The sequence below is a fragment of the Helianthus annuus genome, chromosome 3 (genome assembly GCF_002127325.2).
Source record: "Helianthus annuus cultivar XRQ/B chromosome 3, HanXRQr2.0-SUNRISE, whole genome shotgun sequence".
Taxonomy (NCBI): Eukaryota; Viridiplantae; Streptophyta; class Magnoliopsida; order Asterales; family Asteraceae; genus Helianthus; species Helianthus annuus.
In genome coordinates this window covers 50,166,201-50,176,316 of record NC_035435.2, presented here as the reverse complement: position 1 = coordinate 50,176,316, position 10,116 = coordinate 50,166,201, and positions in this window count along the sequence as shown.

Sequence of the window (10,116 nt, the reverse complement as noted above, 5' to 3'; positions counted from 1 at the left end):
GTTATACTTCTTTTTCCAAAAAATCAAGAGATTTAAATATTATAAAGAAATTTATGTGTCATTACTTAAATTAGGTTGCTTAAAGTCTATTTTTTTAATTGCCATATGATATGAATCTTTCGTCCGTATGTAATTGAGTTAAAAAACAGGGAGTCAAACTTTCAGAGTACAATTGAATTAAATTCAGAGTACAATTGAATTAAATGAATATAAATTTAGCCATTTAACAAGCAAAATCAATGAATTCTTACAAGGGTTTGCTGGGATTTTACTCCAGCTAGAGCCTCTTTGGGTGGGGTCTGGTGTGGGATAGCTAAAACATTGTCGAAAAACAAGATAGACGGAATCCCTTTAAGAAAATATTCAAAGGATCGGTGGGAAAGGGTGATGACATAGCATTTTGGTTAGATCCTTGGGTTATTAACGAGCCGCTTAAAGACAGATTTCCGAATCTATTTTTGTTGGAGTCGGAGAAGAGAAGCAAAGTTATCGATTGGATCAGTTGCGTCGCGGGTGTTCTGGCGGGAAGATGGAAGTGGAAAAGGCAGGCGATGTCGACTCAAGAGCTGGCGAAATTGGATCAGTTACGTGCAATCATTTGTTCAGTTTCGTTAAGTTACTCGCATGATAGTTGGAAATGGAACGGTGCGACTGATGGTGAGTTTAGTCTGGGTGCGGTTAAGAGACTCTTGAATAAGGGTAGAGGCAGTAGTGAAAATTTTGTGGCTAAATGGTGCAAGCGGCTTCTGATTAAGTGTAATGTTTTCATATGTCGCGCCGGGATGGACATGATTCCTACTGCCGTGAAATTTGTTAAAAGAAACATTAATATTGCAAGTACTAACTTCCCTTTGTGCGAGTTTGGTGATGAAACAGTGGAACATGACCCAAAAATTCCCTTTTACACATGATACAGGTGAACAGGAAGGAATGAATAGTAGATCAACATAGGATTTGGACTTAGAAACAAGAAATGGACTTATAGGTTATTATCTACTTTGTATAATGTCTTTTATGTATTTGTTTCATATGGATTATTCGTTATGTCAAACCTTTAACATAGATTTAATGAATATTTAACCATTTTATAGGAAGTCATAAGCTTTGGATCAAACAATCATGCCCCGGTCACCTATTCCGCTGCAGGTCAGGGTGTGACAGATTGGTATCAGAGCCAATGACTTTAGGGAGATAGGATAGGGTATTAGACCCCTAGAACCTATACTTTAGTCAACTTGGACCTATCTGCTTATATGATTTCCGGTTTTGTTTAACTTATGATTTGCTATTGCTCATACATTTAAATTATGTTCATATCACACACAAATGCATGCACCCTACCAATTACGTGAATGTGTGTTTCATACAATGTGTTATAATTATATTTGTGCAACGTATATATATTATTGGTATATCTCTCACAGTGTTGTAGAGATCGCTAGGCGTCAGTCGGGCGGTGGAGTACTGACTAGGGATTGATCGGGATTAATCGGGATTAATCAGGATTAATCGGGATTAATCAGGATTAATCGGGATTAATCGGATCAGAATTTATATATATAATTTTTAAATTTATATATATACACATACATTAATATCAATATAATACCTAAAAAATAGTTCAAAATTTAAACAACTATAAGTTTAAAACATAACAAATCAAGTATTTAAACATTTAATACACACATAATATCAATATAATACTTAAAAATAGTTCAAAATTTAAAGAACCAAGTTTAAAACATAGCAATTTAAGTATTTAAGTATTCAAACACATTAACACATCAGTCATGACATTATGTAATATGTTTTGATGGCTTAAAACATGTTTTTTTGGGCCAAATTGGAACTAAACAACTTGAGCCATGTATTTAATGGTTAAAAATATTTGTTTGGGTCAGATTTAAACTAAAAAAGAGTGGACCGACTAGAAACGATTTGGCCGACTTGGGCCGATTTGGGCCGCCTTGCACCGACTAGGACCGACTTGGACCGACTACCGATTAATGGTCCGACTAGCTCAAAATTAATTCCGATTTTTACAACACTGATCTCTTATTACACACACAATGCACTACATAATACTTATAATATCCTTATTATAGTTCCAATTCCCTCCAAAGTTTTCAAAATCACTTTTCCTTCCAATTTCAAAAATATTTACTTTTCACTATTAAAAGTTTTGAGATGATTTTTATTTTCAAATCTTATCAAAGTAAGTTCACGTGATGGGCATGTTGTAACCGGAAGGGTTCGAGTACTGGTAGTCGGGGCGTCCTGTCTAGGATTGGCATTCGTATTAACTCGAATTAACAGACCAGTTTACCTACCTGGGTTCTAACGATGAGAGTACGAAGGACCTATTAGGCCAAAGCATGTCACACCAAATGTTGCGTGAACTAGCCCTACTTTGATTAGTCACTGTGTCCACACCTGGATACCCTCCAACTTTCATACTCTACATTCATGTTTTCATGATTTTCTGTTAGGACCGGTTTGACTCCGAAACGATTGCGTAATCGAACGTGTGACGTGCGGAATCCGTACACGAACGTGACCGAACACACGAGACGTAATATAAACTGTGATTCTATTGACAAATCTGAAAACGTACAGCACCTGAATCACGAACAATGAACTTTCTCTCTCTAGCTTCTATCTCTCCAAGATGTGAAAATGGCAAAAGTTCTAAATTAGAAGCCCTAGAGTTCTATTTATAGGCCAAGGGGTTTAATGAGGAATCTCATTAATTACAGTTATGCCACCTTGCCTTTTTGACTAACTAACTCTAAAATAACAATGTAACTCTCGTTTTCTTCGGTTTCTGCTACGGACTAGATTGACGGAGGCGATAGACAGATAATGCACTAACAGACTCCCCCTTGGATATTGCTGTAGTCAATCTGTAGTCAACTCGTAGCGCCTTTTCTTTCTCTCTCTCTGAGTCTTCTTGAAGCTTTAACATCCTCAGTTACACAGACCCCCCTTGCTCAAACAGAATCGCGGTGGATCTGTCTTCAGCTTCAGTTTCTCCTTTCTGTAGACTCTTTTCTTCGTCAGGCTCCCCCTTTCGTCAAGCTTCCGTGCTTTGGGATCGACACCTTGCTTTCCGGTTACAAGCTCTTCCAGAAATGATACCTGGCTCTTTGTACGCTTCCGTTTGCGTTGAGCTCGTCTTCAGACTCCCCCTTAGACTCGGCTTTCGGGATCGTAGTCTGGATTTTTCCTGCAATCACTCATATACTTGATATGTAACAACATTTTAAGATTATCAAACGAATTCTCTAATCCACTCCCCCTATCAATCAACTTTATAGATATGGCAGTGTTAAAGAATCCAACTCCCTCACAGTTAATCATCCAAGTCCAAATTAATGACCTTGGAGATATCACAAACTGTTTTTGAAATTTTAATTGTAATTCAAGTATCAAATTAATGAACTTGTTTTATTTTCAGAAACACAATCAACTTACTTAGATTTTGAAACTCAGCAACTCAGACATCAGTTTATCGAAAATAAAGCAGAAATCAAAATCTTTTTGTATTTTCTAAAAATATAAAGCAGTAAAGAAATATGTACAAACATATTTACAGACAATATTTTTGTTTGAGTATGCGTCAGAGGATCATATCAGTTTTTGACAAGTCACAAGTACCGTTGAGCTTAGTTACACATTAAGAATTAAACAATTCACTTAGATTGTCGATATATTTGTCCACTTAAATTTTCATACAAATTTCAACTGATTCAGGATACGAATTAGATGTTTTAAGAAACTTAACTCAATCATGTGTCCCACCTCTTGAATATACTCCCGTATCCAGATCCTAATATTCAGTCTTACAGGTGAGTATACCACAGATGATATCTGTACGGGGTTAGATGCGAGGGCCGTGAGAGCTCAGGTCGATACTTCCGTATACGCAGAGAGATGACGGCTTCGACTTTTCGGTGTGTCCCCTTTAGAGGATCTTTTGATTACAACAGCAGCGACTATCAATTTTATTGTTTCATCAGCTTGCTGAGGGCGATGCTATGTTTCAAGCATTTGCAGAAAGTATTATTCGGGGACTAGGTCAGTACTTCCATACAGCAGAAGTCCCGGAATAATACCCCAGATATCACTGAGTATAAAGACCTACTATCTCAGAATAAGGGACCTTTCAAACGAAATTTCAGGGGTTACCTATATATCCAAGTAGTGTTCCCCACGAAATAAGCAAGTGTTTGAATTTAGGTTTATATCCCGAAAAGTTTACTAAGTGTATAAAAACCTATCGACATATCATCAGTGAGACTGTTTAATGCTATTTAATCATTACATTTCTTTAGCATACCGTAACTGTCTACTGATGTACTATCATTTCCTCTTTTTACACAAAAACTCAATTTTTGAATTTTATCATGTTTTTGGCTTTTTCAAATTTTCTAATGTTTTTGTATTTTCTGACAATTTTTCTCCCCCTAAAATGCAAAACCATTAAAGAAATTTGACAAACCGATACTGATAGCTTTGTCTCGCCATCCATGTTCTGCTTCTCGTGTACCGAATTACAGAAAAACTAACATAAAGTACCCCCATGATTTACAACACATTGATTTTTACAGTTTGAAAACCGTTTTTCAATCTGGTGAAAGTAATCATGTTTGTTCAGCCGTGAGGGTTTCGGCTTATTCAATTAATACCTATTCTAACAAAAACTAAAACATAACATATTTTTGGTTTTTATTTTTTCAAGTTTTTAGAGTTTTGAGAATATTGTTTATTTATGTACAAACAATCACAAACTAAACTCCCTGTTCAACCAAACCAGGGTTCTGCAACCTCTTCCTGTGCCAGGTTGCTCCAACCATCAGTCTCACAATCTTCAACTCCGTTGAGCACCTGCACATTCAAATTTTATCAAATACTACACAAAAATTTTCATTCACTAAAGATGCCGATTCATGCTTCGCGATAAAGGAAGCTCCGGCAATTCAAATTGTTTAATCAAACATTGTGTCCACCCAAGCCTCATCAGCCTTGGATGTAACCTTGACTCTAGCAATCTGAATCTTAAAGTTTTCAGCCTTAAGTGGTGGAAAATTCGCATCATAATCAATCGAAATTGAATCCTCAGCCTTTTTCACCTCATAAGTTGAACTTTCTATTTCAGTTTTCAATTTCCAGATTTGTTTTTGTTTCTCATTTTTAACCAAATCAACATGTTTCTTAACACTCCATGCTTGACCATTTGGTGTTCCACGTTTGTAAAAATGTGAATCTTTTTGAACACTTTGGTTTTGAACAACAACTTTTGGTTTCCAAACCTCTTGGGGTTTTGTCATATCAACTGATGTTTTCCAACTTTGTGTTGTTCTGAACCTGGGTGTATGAGAATTCCAGGTCTGTCTTGAATCGAACCTATTCGGGTTTGATTTCCAATTTTGATTCGAAGCAAACTTATTTGTGCTGTACCTCCAAGTTTGTTTTGAATCAAATCTGGTTGACCTTTGTCTCACATACTCAGATTTTTGTTTCACAGCATCAAGCTTCTTTTTGTCAACATCCACAGGTTTTAGATTTGGACACTTGCGTACAAGATGTCCTTTTTGATCACATTTGAAACATGTTCTCATGGACACATCTTTGACCTGTGGTTGTTGCTTTCTCTTTTGTGCCTCAAACTCAGCATTAGACTGTCGTCCAATTTTAAGTTCTTTTTCTTCATCCAAACTGTTTCCTTGAACAAAACTCATTTTAGCCTGATAATTTGGCACTTCATTTTTCTTTCCATTCTGTTTCTTCTTATAACCCAACCCAGCCTTCATGCTTTTCTTTTTGAAACCAGGTTTATTTTTCGAACCTTTATGACTCTTACCAACAAACTTTGAAATTTCATACTTCTCAATCTCAATCATTTTGAAAACTTTGTCAACTTTTTCTGAAATCACATTCTGAATCGGGAAGACAACATCTAAGAACAATTTGTCTGATCCAATCATTGTATAAACCAATCCCTTTGAATCATCATTCAAATTTTTCTCGGATTTTGTGTTTTTCAGATATCCATCATGAAGATTTCCTTCATCTTCATCATGTGATTCAGATTTACCTGTATCAACCGACTCTTCTTTCAACACACTTTCAACGACTTTACCTACCACCTCTGAATCATGAGAATCATCAGATTTGGAATAGGTTATGTCAATGTTGTCTGGCAATTGATCTACCATGTTGAAAGCTTTTTCGACCTTTTCCTCATCATAAAATGCAAACTTTTCCGGTGGTGGAACTTGATGAAACTCTGAGCCAATGCCTTTCTTGTTCTGCTCAGACTCACCATCACCCGGTTTTATATTGAAAATTCGTTCCAGCACATATGACGACACGTGGTAACTTTTTAACTTGTTGTTATCCTGTTCTAAATCAGCAATCTGTCGCTTTAGCTTAGCAACATCTTCAATATAGGAATTAACAACATCTTGTTTTATAGCATACATTCGTTTAAGCTCTTTGGTTGTTTCAGAAAGATAATTCATTCTAGATTGAGCATATTTCATTTCGTCTTTTACTTTATCATACGACTCTTTCATAACATGATATGATAATTTCATTGAGTCATATTCCTTTTTCATTTCTTGACAAGCAATTTCTTTTCGTTCGCATTCATTTTTCATTTTCAAAACATCTTCTTTCAAAACTTCATTTTCTTTTTCTAACTTTGAACATTTTTCTGAAAGTTTTTCATCATTTTCGTTAAAAACCTTTTCTTTTTCTAACATCTCTTTGCATTTTTCTTTGAAAATGTTTTCGATTTTTGTGAGTTCAAGTTCTCTTGTTCTGAATTGCTCATCTTTTTCAGTACAAGCTCTGTACGGTTCCATGCATTTCTTGCACTGTTCAATTGGTTTTAAGACTTCAGAATCAGAATGTACCTCAGTGATTGGCACTTCGGTGTTTTCAGCAGCTTCTGTCTGCTTCATCTCATCATCATCTTGCTCCACTTCAGTACTGACTTCATCACCATCATCACCATCTTTCTCATTCTCATTCTTTTCTTCTGTCTTCACTTCTTCTTCAATTTGCTGTTCTTCAGTAACAGCTTCTTTCACAACTTCTGCTTCAACAGCTTCTGTTTCAACCTCTTCAGCAACCTTCTTCAGATTGTTCACCATCTCTTCAACATTTTTCTTCATTCTTTCCTCATCCCTTTTTCTCAAACATGACAACATAGCATATCTGATATCTTTTTCATACTGTTTAACGTATACATCATCTTTCATCACCCTTCTGTAGTATTCAGCTCTCAACGGGACAGCAAGAAGAACATCATCAAAAATTATGTCTTTCTTTGGAACAACAGGTTCTCCTTCTCTGTTGTAGTAACATTCTCTTTTCTTATCCCATCTTCGACTACTGACATCATTTTCATATTCTTCCTGCATGTCATCCATTCTGTTGTAAACAACGTTTCTTTCTCTGTAAGTTTTCTCATTCAAAATCTCTTCTCGAGTTTTCTCTTTGATTTCAGCCATGATGTTTTCTTGAATCACGGAATGAATATGTGACAATGGATCGGGTGGAAATATGCTTGGGCGAGTATCCGATCCTTTGACCTGAATCACAACAACAAATGAAATGATTAGGGTCGAGTGGTAATCCGTTCGAATTTCCACTCGATTTGTTGCACTTTGAACTTGAACAAACACAATGCTTTGAATCGGATTGTGATAACTTTTGAACAATGTGGTAATCCAATTAACCTACCACTTGATTGATGACACAATACAACAAAAATTTAAATCACTACACGACAAATCTAATATGTTGTTCAATTGATTGGCCTGTTAACTTTTTAACCACAAACAATTCTCATGGGCCGAAATTATGACTCATGTCACATGGGCCTTGTTATGACTTGTCTATGCTTTGATTAGGCCTTCACTTGAATGTAATCTGCCTTAAAGTTCAATACAAACCCTTTTACAGCCCACAATACAAGCTCATTGGACCTCAATTAATTTGTTCACCTTTATTGATTTCCTCAATTGGTGGCCTTACAATTATCCTATAGTGCCGCACAACCCACTCAGCCGACAACAATTAATACAGATGATTTTATTGAACCTTCACATAAAACGAAACAACAACATCAATTTTTATTTGACCGACATTTATATTCAAACATTCATTGGGCCAAAGTTAGTTAAAAGGCAAATGTATAAAGCTGATTGGGCCTCAACTATCACATTCACACAATTGAATTGCACATGGGTCGGTTATAAAGTGTATAAAACTGTTGTCAATCTCTCTTAATTGGACCTCACTTGCAGAATCTTTTCTTGAAAGTGGCCGACACCTTTGATGTTTTCATTATTTGGTCAACTTGTTCTTCTATGATTCGGCCTCTAAAACCACTTAGCCGACAAATTCTTAATGTTATATCACTTTGATTGGGCCGTGATATAAGATGGGCCGCCATTCACATGTACAATAGTTGATATTATCAAGGCAAGTATCATGTGAATCTCTGAACTAATTTCAAACGGACTGAATTTTTCAAACTGTTTCTTCCAAATGGTCACACCCTCAAACGATCAGTTCAAACGATGATGTCAGTTTCAAACGGACAGTTCAAACGTAAACCTCATTTCAAACGATAGTTCAATTGTTTCAAACGGAAAGATGTGAATTTCAAACGTTCACATGCATTTTCAAACGGTATGGATCACTTTCAAACGATAATCCAAACGGAAGGGTCAATTTCAAACGGGATGACAACTTCAAACGGCCAGACGCTGATTCAAACGAACTTCGGACCTAAAAACTTGAATTTCTCCTAAACGGCTTGGAATTTGAATCTAAAATTTGGTAGGGTTGTAGATCAGATGTTTACGCACAACATAGTCAAAAATAAGCTGAAACAGACCGTGAAAACCAGTTCGATTTGACAAAAATCAGTAAAAAACGTGAAACATATGAAAAAGATGAAGAAGTAGAAGAAATTCGGATCTGAATCTGATGTAATCCTGTGCGAAATCGTGTGATAGATCAGTGCAATCGAGCTCCTGCTCTGATACCACTTGTTAGGACCGGTTTGACTCCGAAACGATTGCGTAATCGAACGTGTGACGTGCGGAATCCGTACACGAACGTGACCGAACATACGAGACGTAATATAAACTGTGATTCTATTGACAAATCTGAAAACGTACAGCACCTGAATCACGAACAATGAACTTTCTCTCTCTAGCTTTCTCTCTCTAGCTTCTATCTCTCCAGGATGTGAAAATGGCAAAAGTTCTAAATTAGAAGCCCTAGAGTTCTATTTATAGGCCAAGGGGTTTAATGAGGAATCTCATTAATTACAGTTATGCCACCTTGCCTTTTTGACTAACTAACTCTAAAATAACAATGTAACTCTCGTTTTCTTTGGTTTCTGCTACGGACTAGATTGACGGAGGCGATAGACAGATAATGCACTAACATTTTCATTAGGGTTTTAGTTTGCGTTAACCGGCTAACACATGTGAACAATACGAAAGGCCGGTGTTCATGGGGGCTTACATAATTACAAAGGTGATTTATGGCGACATACCAAGCCCAATTATGAGCAAAACCCAAGACACTTTAAGTGTCGCATTATTATCTATGACATACCACAAAGGTTTCATTTTATCATACGTTTTATGACACACCACAAAGGTTATAAAATATATATTTTTAATCTGAGAACAAAAAGCTCTTGGCAGTCCATTACACCTCACGCGCTGCAACATTAATAACATGCATTTTCATTTGCTAAATCCCACAGAGTAATTTTATTAACTAATAACATAGAAAAATATTTTTGTCGTCTTGAATCTACACAAAATACATATTAGTGCTTAAAATTATAAGTAAAAGTGAAAACTCAACAACTAATCACATAAAAACTTGGTACCAAATTTGGACAACGAAACGCGGTTGTTGATAGGAAGAACATCACCGGAGCTCTGAACACAGTTTTCAATAATAATAGCATCCACAGATTTATATATGTTGTCTTGCGGTGTCCACATAGGAAATACTTGAAAATTGATCATGGAAAATAAGACCACTCGTAATGGGTTTTTCTTTTTTTGCGTTTTC